This window comes from Microcaecilia unicolor, chromosome 3, assembly GCF_901765095.1.
Source record: "Microcaecilia unicolor chromosome 3, aMicUni1.1, whole genome shotgun sequence".
NCBI lineage: Eukaryota > Metazoa > Chordata > Amphibia > Gymnophiona > Siphonopidae > Microcaecilia > Microcaecilia unicolor.
Genome location: NC_044033.1, coordinates 95,803,631 through 95,822,296, shown reverse-complemented (window position 1 = coordinate 95,822,296; position 18,666 = coordinate 95,803,631).

The window sequence follows — 18,666 nt, the reverse complement described above, 5'->3', positions numbered from 1 at the left end:
AGGCAGCACCATGCATTGCCCAGTTACTGCCATGTTAGTGTGGGAGCCCTTACTGCCACCTCAATGGGTGGTAGTAAGTGCTCCCTCCTCCATGAATGGCCAAGCAGTAAGTGGTTCACTTATCACATGGCCATGTGGTAACCATGCAGCGCACATTAACTTGGGCATGCTGCCGGTTACCGCCGAGAACACCCCCGCAGTAGAAAATAGAAAATTATTTTCTACCGCTTGATTCAGCGCATGACAAACTCAGAATTACTGCTGGGCACATGCGCTACCCCAGCAGGAATGCTGATTGGGTGCTACATGTTAGCCATCCTGTGCCTTTGTAAAAGGGCCCCCAAGTGTCCTGAATATAGGTGGCTGGCTTACTCAGCAGGGTTTAATTGGGCAGGAGCCTGTCCTGCCCGGTTAAATTCTTTTGAGTATTGGGCCCAACATATTTTAGTTTTCTACCGAACATGCATGTATTATTGATGAAAGATTTGAGTTTTAGAATGATCAATGACAATTGGTTCTATGAAAAAACGTCATGGAACTCAAGTACAAAATTAGGGAGGATCCATGGCTTCACTGTGCGTTGCCATTTGGAGTGTTCCTGGTTATATTCTTGGATTAAGTCTTCCTGTTCCTTGAATTGGCTGGGGCAGGTACACAGGCTGGCAATATGGTGAAGGCCATGGAGGCAGGGAGTTCTGACACCTAGTGGCTGGATTTGGAACCCATTATACAGAAGCCTGGAGTATGGTATCCAGTCTTAAGACTGTTGCTGGTTCAAACTAAGCTGGAAAGAAAATACATACAATTCTGGGTAAAATGCAAACAAATAAAGAAATAGTAAATGCAGACCTGCAGGTTTTTTAGTCGTGGATGTGTATTTGTTAGCACACATTCAGTTTGCATATGCTCATTAAATATTTTACTGAATGAATGCATACTTAATTGTATGCATGTATGCCTACGAACTAATAAGCATGCAATCAACTTGCATACCTTAGAAGGTTTTAACAAACAAAAAAAGCAAGCATTAAAAATGAATGTAGTGGAATGAAGTGCACATATCTATTGTTATGGCTTTTGAAGAACAAAATGTACAATACAATATCAAAGTTCTTTTGTTTATCAGTAAAATATTCTTAGCATATACTACACATATACTTCAACCCATGGCTATTGTTTTATTTTAGGGCACCAAACAAATCAGTAGGGCAAATAATTTTGCAGGACTTTACATATTTACACTGCAGTAGTGATTCCCGGCATGAGAAATGTGATGCAGCCCGTTCAATACAATGGGCTTTGTTGCATTTGCCATGTGGGAATCACTACCACGGCTTAGTAAAAGGGGCCCTTTGACTACACAGTTTTCAGAACCTTTTAATTTTCAGTAACTAAGAGATATTTTAGCTTTACAATTTACTTAATCTGTTTTCACATAACATTTTTTAGCATATTTACCAGTGAGGCATCTTCAGTTTCTGCCTTTCTCCGTCTGTCTGTCTGTCTGTCTGTCTGTCTGTCTCTTTTTGTTTAATAAGTGGTCTGTACAGATTGCATAAGGGAAAATAATTAGCATTGACAAAGCCCAGCAGGACAATAATTTCAACTTTTAAAGGCAAAGTGCATGATGATGCTCTACAAATAACTCTTGACACACTCTGGAATATCCAAATGCTTCGAGCCTTTGAATCTCTTCTCTGGGTTATTTTAAACTCAGATAGACATATTATATATGAACTCTCTTAATCCATCTAGGATTTATTTCTGCCGTGCACTCCGTGCCAGGTAAAATAACATGCGCCTCACAAAGGGGTCTCCTCACAGGTCAGGAGAACTCTACTTACTGCGCAGTTCAAAAGTTTCTGACCAGATGGTCCTTCCAGTGTTCAAATTTGTCCAATCCCATTTTCACCCAGATAAGCATGCACAGACATTCCAGAGAAGGAATCTGCTTTGCATTACCTTCACATGACTGCCATAATATATATGCACTTGAAATCTCCCAAAGTTCACAGGAGTGCAGTTTATCAGGAGGAGGTGAAGACAAGTTGGTGTAAAACAAAAAACACACACACACATAAGAAAGAAAGAAAGAAAGAAAGAAAGAAAGAAAGAAAGAAAGAAAGAAAGAAAGAAAGAAAGAAAGAAAGAAAGAAAGAAAGAAACTATTTGCATTGGATTGATATGAGGCTTAAGAAAGACTGTCATAAAAAAATAGATTTTTCACCTGTCAGCATTTATTTTACACTATTCCCTTAGCAAATTATAACCCATTGTTGCTTTGTTGCTCTGCACGCTATTATTTCTCCGTTTGATATTCACTGATTCTTACCAGTGCTTCTCCAGGTAAAGGGTTAAGAAAACATTATTATACAAGAAAAATAGTCCTTGTGGAGTATGGGATTTCAGTGTAAAAACCTGATTGTTACATTGCTGTTAAGTGATTTAAAAAAAAAAAAAAGACAGTAAGAACTGCTGTCTACAAGAAAGCTTTGTGTGTCTAATGGATTATGCACAAAGATGTTTCATGCTTAGTTTAAAAGTTGAATAGTGCTAAGGAAAAAACAGGGTTGTATCAGAACTAGATAGTAATGCTAACATTTATTTGCCTAGTACATTCAGAACACACATTAGTGTAGAAGATAATGTACATACGTAACTGAGGGGTATTTTACTAAGCTGTGGGGGCCTGCACTAGCATCAGTGTGTGTTTTTGATATGTGCTGAGGCCCCCTTTTACCGCAGAGGGTAAAAGGCTGTCTCTTTAAAAAAAAAAAAAAAAAGAAACAATTGTGTGGTAAATGAAACACTTACCACACAACAATTTCGGGGGGAACACTTACTGTCACCCATAGAAAATATTTTTGTAGCACCAGAAATGGCACTCGCTGGGGGTGGGAATCACCACTGGGCTCCTGTTGTAGCCAGGCAGTAGTTCTGGACTGGCCTATTGCCGGGCACCAAGACTTTAGTAAAAGGGCCCCTGAATCTTTTCCAAGGATTTGCCTTTGTCCAAATTTGGAGGGATTATAGGAACATAAACTAGAAGTAATTCTGTAAAGTTCATCTAAAGTTAGGCACTAGGATGTTGTGAACTAATTTCTGGAATCTATCTATCTATCTATCTATCTATCTATCTATCTATCTATCTATCTATCTATCTATCTATCGTTTCCTAATGTGGGTGTGTACATGTTAATTGATTAACAAGCCCTTAACTAGTGATAATGGGGTGCTAACCATCAATTATTGCAGTTAATTGGTATCAATCATGATTTGTGCGTGCATCTGCCTGCTCACTATTTTATAGGGAACAGGGCCTAAATCCCATGCCATGTATCTGAAACGGAGGCATGGCCAAGGGCATCAGGGGCATTCCAAAAAGTTATACACACAACTACAGAATATTACCTGAGCATGCCTACCTTATGCACCAACATTTATACCTGGTTTCAGCAAACGTAAGTCTGGAGCTGAAAATTAAATGCGAGATCAGCGCTTAAATGTGATTCTATAAAGGGTGCACCCCCTTTATAGAATCACTCTTAGTGCTGATCTTTTCCTGCGCTCACTTTTGAGCACCATTTACTGAATCTTTCCCTAAGTGCAAATTCTATATCAGCAATTAGGCACATAATTACTGTTCTAGAACACTAACATGTCAGCATTTAAGTGCTTAACTTAAGCCGCAACCTCTTATACCATATCAAAGGCTGGTGTAAATGCTCACTCCTAAATGCTGTCAATTATGTGCATAACTGACAGTATTCTAAAAGGTTAGCACACTTCTGTGCCCATGCCCCTCTTTCTCTTTGAGGCTATACTGTCTTCTTAACCATTTTTTGAAATGAAACATTTTTATATATCATTTTGCATCCTTAAGTGTATGAATTCTAAGCTGTACAGTGCACTTTTGTGCAACAATATGGCAAATACATTTTTTAATTAATGAAATAAAATGAAATCATGACTTTTTAATACAGTTTTAGATTAGCTGGAACTAATTTGACTAAACTTTGCTCAAAATGAGGACATTAAATGAACTTAAGAGTGTGGCTTGTTATTTATTCTCTGGTCAATCAGCCATGAAAGTCTATGTTTTTGTTTTTTAATCATTGACTACGGTGGGCAGTATTAGACCCAGATATTCAATGCCAGGCTCACTGGCATTGATTGTCTGGGCCTAATTCCTGAGATACTAGCCATTGGAGCTTATGTGGGTCCTGGATGAATATCAGTTGGGACCCACATAAGAGCATCTGCCCCTATCAGATGCCTACTCCCCTTCCCACCTCTGATATCAAGAAAAGATCCTCCCTACCAGATTCCATTCCTTCCCACACCTCCCACAACAGCATGCTCCCTCCTCCCATTGCTGGGGGCTTGGCTGCCCATTCCCTTGTAGTCCACTGGGAACATGGGCAGGAGCAATGCCCACTCACTCCTGCCCGTTGCACCAGCCACCCTAAAATGGCTGCAGCTAGAGGTCTTGGCAGTCATTTTAGGCAGCTGACACAATGAGCATGAGCATCGTTTTTGCCCATTTTCCCACTGGACCACCAGGGAATGGGCAAGTAAGTCCCCAGCAATAGAGGGAGGGGGCTCTCTGTTCCAGGGGTGGGGAAGGGAAGGAGATCCAGTGGAGGGGTTTGGCTTGGTTCTGGGGGAGATAGGAGTGGGAACAGTCTTCTGATGGGGGGGGGGGTCTTTCCAATCATTCGGTGGTAAGAAGTGGGAGGGATGGGTGCTATGCTCTTCTCCTGGGATGGGTGGGTGGGAAGGAGGTATGTTATGCTCTGCTTCCAGGGTGGTGGGTTAGAGGGAGGGAGGGGATGGCAGCAACTAATTCTATGCCCCAAAGGTTAACTGGGCAGCAGCTGATATTCAGACTAGTGCCCGGTTGACTTTTTTTTAGGACTGCCTTCTTTTTTTGTCCTAACTTTATGGCCAGTTAGCAGACTGAAGATCTGTGCTAATCAGCTAGCTGTCAGCACCGCCCTAACTGCACCTCTGTACCACCCACAACCTATCTACCCACAACCTACCTAGGGGCATTCCATTTAGCTCCGGACAAGAAATGTAAGCTGCCTCTCATGACCTTTTAAATCACTTTGAATACTGACCCCTCTGATTGTATTGTTTTTATTAATGGGGTATGCATTTCTGTGTTTTTATTGAAATTTGCCATCTGCTAAATAATGTAAAGGCAGAAAATCAAATACAATATACATGTTAGAAAAATTACCAATAGATTAAAATCTTTATGCCACATCTATTTTAAATCACAATTGTTATCCTCTCTGCATTTCATTTCTCCAGAAAATTGGCAAGTGGCATCATATTTCAAAAAGTTTACTTCAGTATTTGAAATATCTGTAGGCATAGAATGTGAAGTCAAATGCCAAAATCATTGTTACAGCATTTGTCAAACTCAAAAAACCATCCTCAGTGCCTGCTATGACTTACAGCGGAGGAAAACCTTTATCATGCAGTAATTGCAATGAAAACATAGAAGCAATTGCCACTTCCTAAATGGTTAATGCAAGGTGTAATTTATACCTATTCCCTACCCCATTCAAAATTAGGCAATTAATATGTTCATGCATTAACAAATGCCATAAGCCCAATTCACTAGTAATTATCTTTACCATATCTTAGTAAAAGAGATGTTTGAATTTTTAAATCAGATTTCATACACTGACAGATGACAGTCCAAAGTTGGCCTTGTTTGGTAGCATTTAAGGAAATTCTAAGCAAATATAGGAAGCAAAGACACCATTATATAGGACCCGATTTTCAAAGGACTTCTGCTCCTAATTTTGCGTCCACTGTACTAAAGGGCGTTAGAATCTGGGCTTAGAGATTCTTAACATGGGTGTTTCCAGCCTCCAAGATTGAATGTGGCAGTATTTAGGGCTTTTAAATTTTAATTATTTGTAGGCCCCATGCACATTTTTCTATTGCCTCCAGGCTGACAGCATGGTTCCCCCAGCTTACTGCCCACCCCCAAGGTCATACATGTCCATACTCCAGACCCCTCTAGATGAAGCCTACCCATTGCTATCCCCCAAAAGGTCCAAGTCCCTCCACTCCCTCACCTCCACCCCTCACAGGCCCAAAGACCCCCCTAAAGAGGCTACCGTCTTAATCATTGGTGGCCCAGAGGGTCTTTGGGCAGGGACAATGACCAGTAGCTCCTGCCCAGTCTAGCACCATCTGTAAAATGGCACCCCTAGCAGTGGTCTTGAGCAACTACCATGTTTCCTTATACACAAAAGCTGGTTAACACTTCCATGCCCATTCTCCGTCCATGACACACTCCTCTAAAAAAAATGTTTAAAAATTATTAACACGCACTTAGCATGTGTTAACAGGCAAAATACCACAAAAGCCCCTAAAAAGCCCCTAAAAAATGGCTATGTTTTACTGTGTGGCCATGTGGGAGGGGGAGCACTTACTGCCACCCAATGAGGTGGTGGTAAGATCTCTCGTGGTAACCTGACAGTAACCAGGCAGGATGCAGTGAGGCCTGATTACCGATGGGTTAGCACTACACTATAAAATACAAAAAAATATCTGGCACACAGGAAATGGCGCTTGCTCGAGGTGGAACTACCGCTGGCAACTGCATTGTGCCAGCGGCAGTTCTGGGTTAGTGTGCAGTAAGCCCACATTGGGGTTAGCATGAGGTAAGCCTGCATTGGGCTTACTGCCGCCTTGTAAAAAAGTCTCAAATACATTTTGCACTGAACTGTTTTTCACATGCTAAGTGCATATTAGGGCTCAATGCACTTTTAGTAAAAGGGCCTCTTTGAGAGTTATGCACCTAATTTGGTCTCTTTGAAAATTTAGTAAAACTGAGAGCAAAATGTTTGCTCAAAACTTCATTATGCTTAAATTTACGAACATAAAAATTGGGTGGCAATAGGGGTGGATTTAGGGCAGGGAAATGAATTAAGAGCACAGCACTGATTTTCAGTGTTAGGTACATAAATTAAGCTCATGATTATAGGGAAACAAATGGTTGACCTCAGAGGCATAGCTAGGAGGCTGCTGATACACTGGGGCATTGATCCCTGTTGGGCCGCCACTGTGGCATCTGAGACCTCGCCCCAAGCGGTTACCGGATGTGATGTTACTACTGGCTTCCATAAATTAAAGTTTTTACTGTGACACACTTTACATTACTCTGTACTTTGCCCAGTATTATGCTATGCTATATTACTCTGGGGTTTTTTTCATACAGACCTTGCTGCTGTTACACCGGGTTGTTGATCCCTGTTCACATCTGAGACCCCGCCCATAGCGGTTACATGATGCGATGTTAGTATCAGCTCCCACAAATTGAAGTGTTCACTGCGGCTCATGCCTAAGCAACGCACTCAAGGAACAGGTCATGCCCCTTGGTGCTATCATTTGTATGTGATCAATATTGAAGTCGGTGCGTACAATATCACCTGGGATACTATGCATTAGTCTCCTTGTTCCCCTTCCTGACCCACTTTTGGACATGGCTACTATTTCCATTTTCTGGGGATACCAGTCATTGTGAGCAGATTCTTCTTTTAAACCTCAGGTATGTCGATTACTATCTGTTCCTACTGGAAATGTCAAAGCACAGAAACTGCCTTCCTAGGACTCACTACCCATCTTATCCAATACCAGGCTGTTAAAAAGACTGGGGTCCTAATCTCTTTAGACTTAATGGTGGTCTTCGATTTAATAGATCACAACTTTCTTCTTGATCGACTATATACCATGGGGATTCAGGGCTTAGCTTTACAATGGCTTTGCTCCTATCTTACACAGGTCTTGTATACTTAAAATACAAGATGTTTGCTCTTCCCTATATATTATGCCCAGAAGAGTGCCACACAAATTTGTCTTGGTGCCTCTGTTGTTCAATATTTTTCTTGCTCCTTTTTTGACTTATGTTGAACAATTAGGGCTCATCGTTGTATATACAGATGATGTCCAAATTCTAGCCTCCATCGGCTCTGGTGATGCTGTTTCTATTGAAGATTTACACCAAAAACTAGACAAGATTTCCCAGTGGCTTACCTCCCCATCACCTTTAAGCTGAACTTGGAGGAATATACTACAGTCTTCTTTAGCTCCACCCTGACTGGTTCTCAGCCCCAACTGTTGAGGATGGTGGGATGTGTATTGCCCATCGTGGACAGGGTGTGTGTATTGGGAGTGATGTTAGACAATTCATTGTCTTTTAGCCATTACATTACACAGATTGTGAAGAGTTGCTTCTTCAAATTGTGAAAACTGTACTCCATTCACCGACTACTTACTGAATCAGCACTCAGAGTGCTTGTGCATGCCCTTGTCCTTTTTACGCTGGATTACTGTAATGCTCTTCTGTGTGGTATTACTCAGCGGCAGATGCAATATCTATAATTAGTGCAAAATATTGCAGTACATCTACTGAGCATGTTGCCTCCTCATTGCAGGATGAACATTGGCTACCTTTATCTTATAGGGTGACATATAAGTTGTTGCTATTGATTTTTAAAGCCCTCCCCTATGGGTCTCCCTTTTTATATGACCTGTTTTTTGCTACCTTACACTCCACAGTGGATGCTCAGATCCTCTCAAGGCTGATTACTCCAGATACCTCTGCTTTCTGTCACTTATTTATATACTGTTAGGAAGAGATTGTTCAGTGTATAGAGACCCACTCTATGGAACGCCCTTCCTTTGGGCCTTCGTCTCACACAGTCTCTTGAAGACTTTACAGTTAAAATCAAAACTCATTTAGTCCGCCAAGATTTGGGGGCTTCGGTATCGGGTTGGTGCTTGATGGGGGATGGTTTGATGTGCAGCAGTGCTGATCTCTTTCTTTCCTATCCTTTTATTATTGTAGTTCTGTTTCTTATTGTTGTTATTTGAAATTGTAAACCACTTTGATGGTTCTTCTCTTGAGCAGTATATTAGGTATATAATAAACTTGTGACTTGAAGGGGAATGGCCACTCCCCCAAATGGATCTCATATAAAAACGGTGACTAACTCTCCTGCTGCTGGGCCCACTCCCCTCAAAGGTCTCTCATTCCCCTCTTCTCACGATCATCCTCTTACAGAGCAGTGGTTCGACCTTGAGCACCTGCGAGGTTTGTCGCAGGGCCAGTACACAACAGTGGGGATTTTTTAAAGCTTTGTGGCATGACTGATTCGTCTCCTCCTCCCCTTGGAACCAGTACTACTCACTCTTCTTTATTCAACTTTCCCCGAGTCCAGCACCTCTTTCTCTTCTACCTCCACCTCCCCTTCCTCTCGGTCCATCAAACCTGCTTTCTTTAGCAGTCTCTGCAGCGATAACAGACTGCCTGAGCCAGTACCAGATGCTTCCTTCTGCCATGCTCCATTTCTCTGACATAAATTTTGTGTATGTGAGGGTAGGATGAGGCAGAGGGAAGCATCCAGCACCAGCTCCGGCAGTCTGTTATCACTGAAGGGGCTGCTAAATAAAGCAGGTTTGACAGAACAAGGGGAAGGGAAGGAGAGGGAGAGGAAGAAGAGAAAAAGATGCTGGACTCAGGAAGGCGGGGGTGGGTTTTGAGAGAAGAAGAAGGTGCTGGACTCAGGATGGGGGTTGACGGAAAAAAGGTAGCAGTGCTGAACTCAAGTGAGGGCTGGGGGGGGGAAAGGAGTGGTGTTGGACTCACAGGGGAGGGGCTGAGATAAAAAGAGAATTGGCACTGGACTCAGTGGGGACTGAGGGATAATGAGAGAGTAGTGCTGGGTTTAGGAGGTGGCTGAGGGATAAAGAGTAAGTGGTGCTGGATATTTTGGGAGGGCTAAAGGATAAAGAGAGAGTTGGGCTCATAGGGGCTGAGGGAACAAGAGAAATTCCTCCATTTGAACTTCCCCAGCTGTAAAGGAATTAAATACAAACAGGCATATGCTACTACCTTTGCGTACAAAAGCACACAGATATGGAATGCACTACCCATGACCCTGAAAACCATGGACAACTTAACCAGCTTTCACAAATCTTTGAAGACACATCTCTTCAACAAAGCCTACAAAAGAAATCCTAATGAAACTAATCACTCCTAAACCACCCAAGTGCTTCAAAAGCACCTCTCACAGGACCTTACCTATCACCTTTCCATTTAAATCCTCATCTACCTTCAGCTTATTACTGACTGTATTTAAGATCATGTAATGACTATATCATAATAACACTCTGTAAGCCACATTGAGCCTGCAAAAAGGTGGGATAATGTGGGGTACAAATGCAATAAATAAATAATAATAATAAGAGTTGCTAGACTCATTGGGGGTAAACCACAGTTAGCAGGCTTTCACTTTTGATGTGCAGTGTGCTGCTTACAGTACCTGGGAGATAAGGCTTTTGTGGATGCAGAACATGTTTACATTTAATATATAAGAACAGGCATGCTGTATCAGACCAAAGGTCTGTGAGGGTCATGTATGTGGTATGTCATGGATGTGAGCATCATCTATCAAGTGTGTCCTGACTGAAATAATGTTGAGAATCACTGATACTCAGGGCCATGCCAACACAGTAAGCGGGGTAAGCATGGCAGGAGGGCGCCTCCCTCTGGGGGGCGCCACCGCACCATGCTCACCTCGCTCGCCCTCCCGCTCCCATTGTTCAACTGCCCGCCCTCTTCTCCCCCCCCCCCAACATCCCTTTTCTTTTTAAATTTACCTCCGTGGCAGTCCAGCAGCGCAGTGTCAGTGAAGGAGGTGGCGCTCCTGACATCTCTAGCCTTCCCTTCGCTGTGTTCCGCCTTCTTCTGATGTCAAGGAAATGACGTCAGAAGAAGGCAGAACACAGCGAAGGGAAGGCTAGAGATGTCGGGAGCACCGCCTCCTTCACTGACGCTGCGCTGCTGGACCGCCACGGAGGTAAATTTAAAAAGAAAAAAAAGGGATGTTGGGGGAGAGAAGAGGGAGGGCAGCTGAACAATGGGAGCGGGAGGGCAGGGGAGAGAGGAGCAGGGATGCGAAGGGGGAGGGAGAAGAGGGTGGGCCAGGCCAACTGGGACATGATGGGAGCGGGAGAACAGGGGAGAGAGGAGCATGGATGTGAGGGGGGTCATGGAAGGGAGAGAGGGGAATTGCTGGATAGGGATTAATGGAGGGTGACAGAGGAGCATGGATGGGAGGGACAGGGCTCAGGGAGAGAGGGGAATTGCTGGATAGGATGAATGGAGGGGACAGAGGAGCATGGATGGGAGGGCAGGGCTCAGGGAGAGAGGGGAATTGCTGGATAGGGATTAATGGAGGGGACAGAGGAGCATGGATGGGAGGGCAGGGCTCAGGGAGAGAGGGGAATTGCTGGATAGGGATTAATGGAGGGGGACAGAGGAGCATGGATGGGAGGGCAGGGCTCAGGGAGAGAGGGGAATTGCTGGATAGGGATTAATGGAGAGGGACAGAGGAGCAGGGATGGGAGGGCAAGGCTCAGGGAGAGAGGAGAAATTGCTGGACATAGAGGGGACGGAAGAGAGATGACGGAGATGAAATGAGGGAAAAGGAAGAGAGGAGAAAAACTGTACATGGATGAAGAAAATAGGCAGAAGCTGAGGACCAGAAATGAAGAAGAAAGGAGGAAAGGAAAGAAAGAAATGGAAAGGAAGCCCTGGAAACGGAGTTAAGAGGACAGATAGCAGCAGAATCAGATACTGGGCCAGCATGATCAGAAAAAAGAAGTCACCAGACAACAAAGGTAGAAAAAAATCATTTTATTTTCATTTTAGTGTTTGGAATATGTCCACTTTGAGAATTTACATCTGCTATCTTATTTTGCAATGTATAGCAATTTGTTTCTAAGAATATTGCTGACAATTCCTTTCAGTGTGGCAAGAGGTGAGCGATCATTTTTACGGGGGGGGGGGGCGCCGCCGCCGCCACCGCCGCCGCTAACGGATAGTCTGCAGGGGGGGCGCCAACTGATAGTCTGCAGGGGGCGCCAGAGACCCTAGGCATGGCCCTGCTGATACTGAGTGATTCTGGATGGGGGGGGGGGGGGAGAAAGAGACAGGCTGATGCTAGATTTGGAGAAAAGAGCGATAGATGGGGTGATTCTGGATGGGGAGGAAGAGAGACAGGCGATGTTAGGTGAAAAGAGAAATGGTGGTAATGCTGGGTAGGGGAGAAGAGATAGTGATGTTGGATGGGGAGAAGAGAGCAAAAAATGTATTTTTTTCCAATAAAAAAGATACCACCTTATTTTCTGGGGGGGGGGGGGGGGGGTTGTTTGTTTTATTTATATTTTTAATTTCTAATATACTGATTGGAATATGTCAGTTTTGGAAGTAAACCTGTTCCGGGGCAGAGGGAGCACGGAACGAGCGGCGCCGACAGGCGTGTGGCACCCCCCCAGCGGCGTGCACCCAGGGCGGACCGCACCCACCGCCCCCCCTAGGAACGCCACTGCCTCTCTCCCAGCTCTTCAGCCTTGCACTGGCATCTATTTTTAAAAAGTCTGCTCCCTCTGATGTCAAAACCTGGCTTCGCCTCTGGCTGCCTGTATTTATGAGCATAACTTCTAAGTTCCAAAATCAAGATGAATTTTCAGCTGAAAGTTGTGCTCCTAAGTCAGGTTTAAAATAGAGCACATATTTAGGAGCTTGGCTTTATTTGAATATCAGGCCCACAATTACTATGGAAATAAGCATTGAAATGTTTGCTTTTTCATTAGATTGTAGGTTAAAAAAAAAGAAAAAAAAAAACAGAAATGCCAACGACACAGGATCCAACTTTTCAAAATGATTGAGAGTGCTAAACCCAATAGAAATCACCCCTCTCTGGGCACAATCAAAGAATTTGTTCAATACTGGGGCTGCTGAGCACCAACAGAGCTGGCTACTATGGAGTTGTAGGTAATACATTTTCATTGTGTAAATAATACATTTGTGAGGTTTACAATCCCTATATCAGGGTGACACAAAAATCTACTTAGTGCTATAAAACATTATTGCCTGCAATGGGTATGCTGACCTTTATTTCCACATGTATAGGTGAACTAATATCTCTCCTAGATTGCTAATTCATGGAAATATCTGGTGTATTAAGGTTAATTATTTTCTTTATTATGAATTTCATTAAATTTCCAGGCTTTCAACTTCCCAATGCATCATTTAAGGTCCTTTTTCCATGCTTTCACCTCCCAATGCATCATTTAAGGTCCTTTTCCATGCATTCACCTCCCAATGCATCATTTAAGGCCCTTTTTCAGTAACACATGCTTATAACAAGGAGCAGTAGCCGGTAAGAGGAAATGGCACTGAGAGGGTGCAATAAGATTGTGCTCATCTGTACGGTCTATCACACACACGGTAAGGTGCCTATTAATTTTGTAAGTTTAAAATTAAACCTGAAACCAGAGTGAAAAATGAAGTTGAACTTGTAGAAAGTAATTATCCAACTCATTCACAGCTTGATTTTATTAAATGATTTCTTTTCTAATAAATGAAGGAATGGTATTTGTATCAACTTGTTTTTTTTTTTAAACTCCTAAGATGCCTCCCTCTCCGTATCAAAAAACATACCAAAATCTCTCTGCATGATTGAATAGGTTGGTAGGTGAGTATTAAACTTTTTGCATGATAGATTGTTTCTACTATGCTCTTTCAGTGCTATGCCTATTATATAATTACATCTGGACTTTTATCTGACTATGGAAGTGCAATCTGTGTGCCTAATTTAAATGAAAAAAAAATATCATCAGTTACAAATGCAGTGTGGTGCTTTAAAATTTTTCATAAAACAATTTACTGATCTGTAGCATATGGATTTGATAAATTGGTTTGTGCATCTGTTAAAGAACTGGGGTGTTGTTGACAAAGGAGGTAACTTTAGGTGCCTGTTGCATGCGTAAAAAATAAAGGGCCCTTTTACTAAGCCGCATAGGCGAATATATGTGCCCAATGTGCGCCAGTTTGGAACTACTGCCCAGTTACCACATGGCCCAGATGGTAATTTAATTTTGTACGTGCATCCAGTAGGTGCGCCGGAAATTTCTGGTGCACGGCACTAACCAAGCAATAATCGGCATTGTACATGCGCTAACGATTACTGCCTGGTTAATGCGTGAGACCTTACCACTAAGTCAATGGTTGGCGGTAAGGTCTCAGGCCCAAAATGGATGCATGCCAATTTTGCCACACATCTATATTTGGCCAAAAAAAAAAGGCCTTTTTTGCAGGTGCACTGAAAAATGAACCTATGCTCATCCAATACATATGTTCAAACCAGCACAGGCCACTTTTCGGTGCACCTTAGAAAAAGGACCCCAAAGGGCCCTGTTTACTAAACCGCGCTATAAGCACTGTAGCATTTTTAGTGTATACTAAAAATTAGAGTACACTAATGCTACAGACACCCATAGGAATATGTGGGTGTCTCTGTATGCTAAAAATGTTAGCACACCTTAGTAAACAGGGCCCAAAGTTAGCTACATCTGCAGTCAGCAAGAAACACATAACGAGAGGTTTTGTAATGGGTACAACTTACACATGTACATGTATGAAAAGAAAGTATGTCCTGGGTGGGTCTTTCAAGTAGAGATGCTCATTCATTTAAAATGACATGGGAAATGATATATTTTGTGCAAGTTTTTTTCCCCCATAATGACAACAAGAAAAAAGGAATTGTGTTGTTTTGTTGTGTGTTGTTTGTGCACTCCTCTGAAAGGTTGCACTCTGTTTGCAAAGAGGAAAGACTCTTCACACTATCAGAGATGGGTTTGTTACTTTTAAAAGTACTTAAGTAAAAAGTAAAAGTACTGGCTTCAAAGGTAGTGAAGTAAAAGTAGAAAGTCTTATCCAAAAAAAACCCCACCTCAAGTAAAATTAATAAAGTGCAGCTCTTAAAACTACCTGTTTTTTTGTTTACTACAAAGCAAAAACGTATTCACAACAAGTTGGACCATAGAATCTAGTATGTATACAAGCAAACTTCCAGGAGGTCACCCAAGGGCTTATGCTAATAAACTACAATGGGAAACATGTGGGACCCGAATCTTCAACGCCGCTAGTGCTTCCTACACCAGTTCCAGAAGTTTATATCAGAGGATGTGGGGTTGGTGCAGAAAGCACTAGCGGCACTGCAGAGAGCCAGATCCTGTGCAACTCCCATGGTAGTTTATTAGTGCGAGCCCAGCAGAGGTGCAACACGAGGGGGGGGGGGGCAAGAATGTGCTGCAGGGCTATGGTGGATGGGAGGGGAGAGGGAGCAGACCCTGTCTGCAGTGAAGGTTCGGTTAAGGCTGGGGAGGCAGCTGAGTCTGACAACAACAAAGTAATAGCCAATCAACAGCTGATCCAGGCAGGTGTAGAGGGCGGGGACTAGGATTTCCAGATAATATTAGACCTGGGATTATATCTGATTGGGTCCAAACTTCAGATCCCAGCTCAGCTGTTTTTGGGACCAAACTTCCGGGCCTAATCAGCTGCAAGCCGCATCTGACACTGCTTGAAAAGCCTGTAGAGGGGGAAAAGCAGAGGGATGGAAAATACTTTTTTTTAAACTACTTTCCAAATTTGTAGTTTGTTACCAAGTACAAAAGTATAGCAATGTAACTCGTTGCAAGTTTAAAAGTATTGCAAAAATAAGTAACTTGTTACAAGTAAAAGTACTGCCAATTGTACTTAAGTACTGTAACAAAGTACAAGTACTTTGTTACTACCCATCTCAAGAGTGCAGACTCTTGTGATAGATGTTACACTCTTTGAAAAGAGTGCAGACTGTTCTGAAAAGTTGCACACTCTTTGCAAGGAGGGCAGAATTTTGTGAAAGGTAGCACACTATGTGCAAAAAGTGAAGACTCTTCTAAAAGGTAGCACACCATTTGCAAAGAGTGAAGATACTTGTGAAAGGTTGCACACTATTTGCAAAGACTGCATACTCTTCTGAAAGAGTATGCACTCTTTCCAAATGAGTGCACACTTTTTTTCCAATAGAGCACACATGTGTGCACTATTGCACCTGCAGCACAGAGAGAGTGGGAAGTGGACCAATGACTCCAGGAGAATGGGAGATAAGATTTCTTTGAAATCTTATCTCCCATTCTCCTGGAGTCATTGGTCCACTTCCCACTCTCTCTGTGCTGTTACATTTACGTGGGAGTTAGTGTTCATCCACTTAGGTGGATTACTCTCTCCACTATTGCACCTGTACACACAATCAGAAAACAGTGTGCATGCTTTTGAAAATGGTGCACAATCTTTCAAAAGTATGTGCACTCTTTTGAGAATGATATTACTTCTATAATGAAATAATAATTTTAAAATATTATAAAATTAAAATTCCTATAGACAATACAGGAAACAAAACAAAAGTTATGGGGTTGTATCCCTACTTTCAAGTATATGTGTAAGACATATAATAAAATTTTTGGTTTGGAGGAGTGTTTGATAATGGTGATGTGTTCATTTCTCTAACAAATCCACCTTCTACGTTAAAAAATTTACATTTCTTAGGAAGTAGGGATGCATTTTGTGACGTTTGTGAGCCCTTGGCCCAGAGGCAGCTGCATGGGGATCACTCAACCACAGAGTCCCAAGAGTATCCCAAAGAGCTGGACTGGATTGCAAGTGGAGGTGAACTAAGGTAGCTTTAATGGCAGCAAAAGAACACAGGTCAAAAGGCAATCAAACGGCTCAGCAATAATGTAAGAGAAGAAAGGACAATAAGTAGCCAAGCTGCACATCCTAACACTAGCTAAAGCAAAACAAAACCTTAAGCATACAATATTGGCAAATAGTAAGACAGCCTAGCTGTATAAGAAAAGCAAACATAAGAGCACAAAAGACTAGTAAAAGACCCGCTCTGGTGGGGCAACGGAAAGCTATAGCACTTAGCTGAAAGCGATGAGACCGCTGGCAGTCAGATAAAGGTTCATTCTGTCAGGACTCTCATGTAAGCCATGGGACCTCCACGACAAGCTCTCTCAGAAGCAGGAGATGAGCAGCAGCAAAGCAAAGGAATTCAAAATAGTCGCTTGTAGAAACAAACAGTCTCTGAACTGCCTGAGCTGAATGCTACTACTACTACTTATCATTTCTATAGCACTACTAGACGTACACTTGAACATGAAGAGACAGTCCCTGCTCGACAGAGCTTACAATATAATTGGCAAGCAAATTAATAACAATCTCTGAAATGCCTTAGCTGAATGCTCCTAAGGCAAGCAGGTCAGTAACAGTCTCTGAAATGCCCGAGTGCAGCAAACAGGATGGAACAGCCCATGCAGATCCCTCCATGTTCCAAGCACAGCCACCTCATCCAGGGATACTTCTTGTCCCAGCACACACAGTCCAAAACACAGCACAGGGCCTACTCACTGCAGCCAATGACCAGGGCCTCACTGTGGGTGACTGGGGACTCAGCTGAAGGGCAAGAAGCTCTCAGGACTCCAAGGCTTGGAAGCAGGCTTCACTGGATCAGAGCTCTCAGGACTCCAAGGCTTGGAAGCAGGCTTCACTGGAACAGGGCAAGAAGGAGAAAGTTGCAGCAATGCTTCAGGCCACGGCCTGACAACAAAACAGCAGATAGAACCAGCAGAGCCTCAGGCAGGCCTGGGTTCAATCAAGGATTATTGCCATAACACTGAGTGTACACAGAAGCCATCTTAAGAAGGACTCAGCACTGATGACATCACCGGCTTGGTTTTCACCACTCTTCAGTGACTCCACAGATCACTGACTAGAACTGCAGGTAAAACTAATGGGTCTAGGTGGAATAGGGCACTGACGAGAAAGGCACGGACGTTGACGCCCTTGACAAATTTTGATTAAAGATCTAGCATGCTCTATCTAGCAATTAAGGTAAGTTATTTATATCTCCTCCCCCCCCCACACACACACACTGAAGCTCCTTGTGATTCCATGCAAGTCACTGTACCCTCCATTGACCAGAGTCACAGCGAGGAGGGAAAAATAGACATCTAACTTCATAATTAATCAAAAAGTAATAAAGATAAGAAATATAAAATACAAATTGGAAACTTACAAATTAAAGAATTTAAAATGGATGTGGTGGGGGGGGGGGGGGGGGAGGCACTGGCGAGCTTTGCTAAGATAGCAGCCTAGATGTAGAGCTCCGGTGGAATCCATAGGAATTGAGTTGATCATCGTTTCCAGTCTGACTTTTTTATTATCACATTTTCAACACAAATATCAAGAAAAAGTAGCAAATGCCATAAGCCTGAGCCCAATTCACCGCAAGAACAGCTATCAGGTAAACAGCAAGAAGCTTCTGTACAAGCGATTTTTGATGAATTAAAATCTATTTAAAAAAAAACAACTTATGAGTGAAACTAAAGAAGATACAGAAGAAATGAAAGACGATTTAGCTGTGCTTACCTTAGAAGTTACTCAATTCAAACAACAAGTTCAGATGTTTGAGAACAGAGTGATGATGTCAGAGAAAAATATTAAGGGTCTATAACGTCAGGAGAAGTGCATTGTGCAAATGGAAAAAGTCTTAGAAGAAGCAAATAATGGAACTCGCAGAAGTAACTTCAGAATTAGAAGGCCAAAATATATGTCGATTTCTGGAATCGCTTATACCATCTGTGTTAGAATTGCAATTTACCAAGGATTTTTAAACAGAGCATACTCACCAAGTTCCTTCTCATCATCATCAAAATGATAAATACCTCAGACCTGTCATTGTT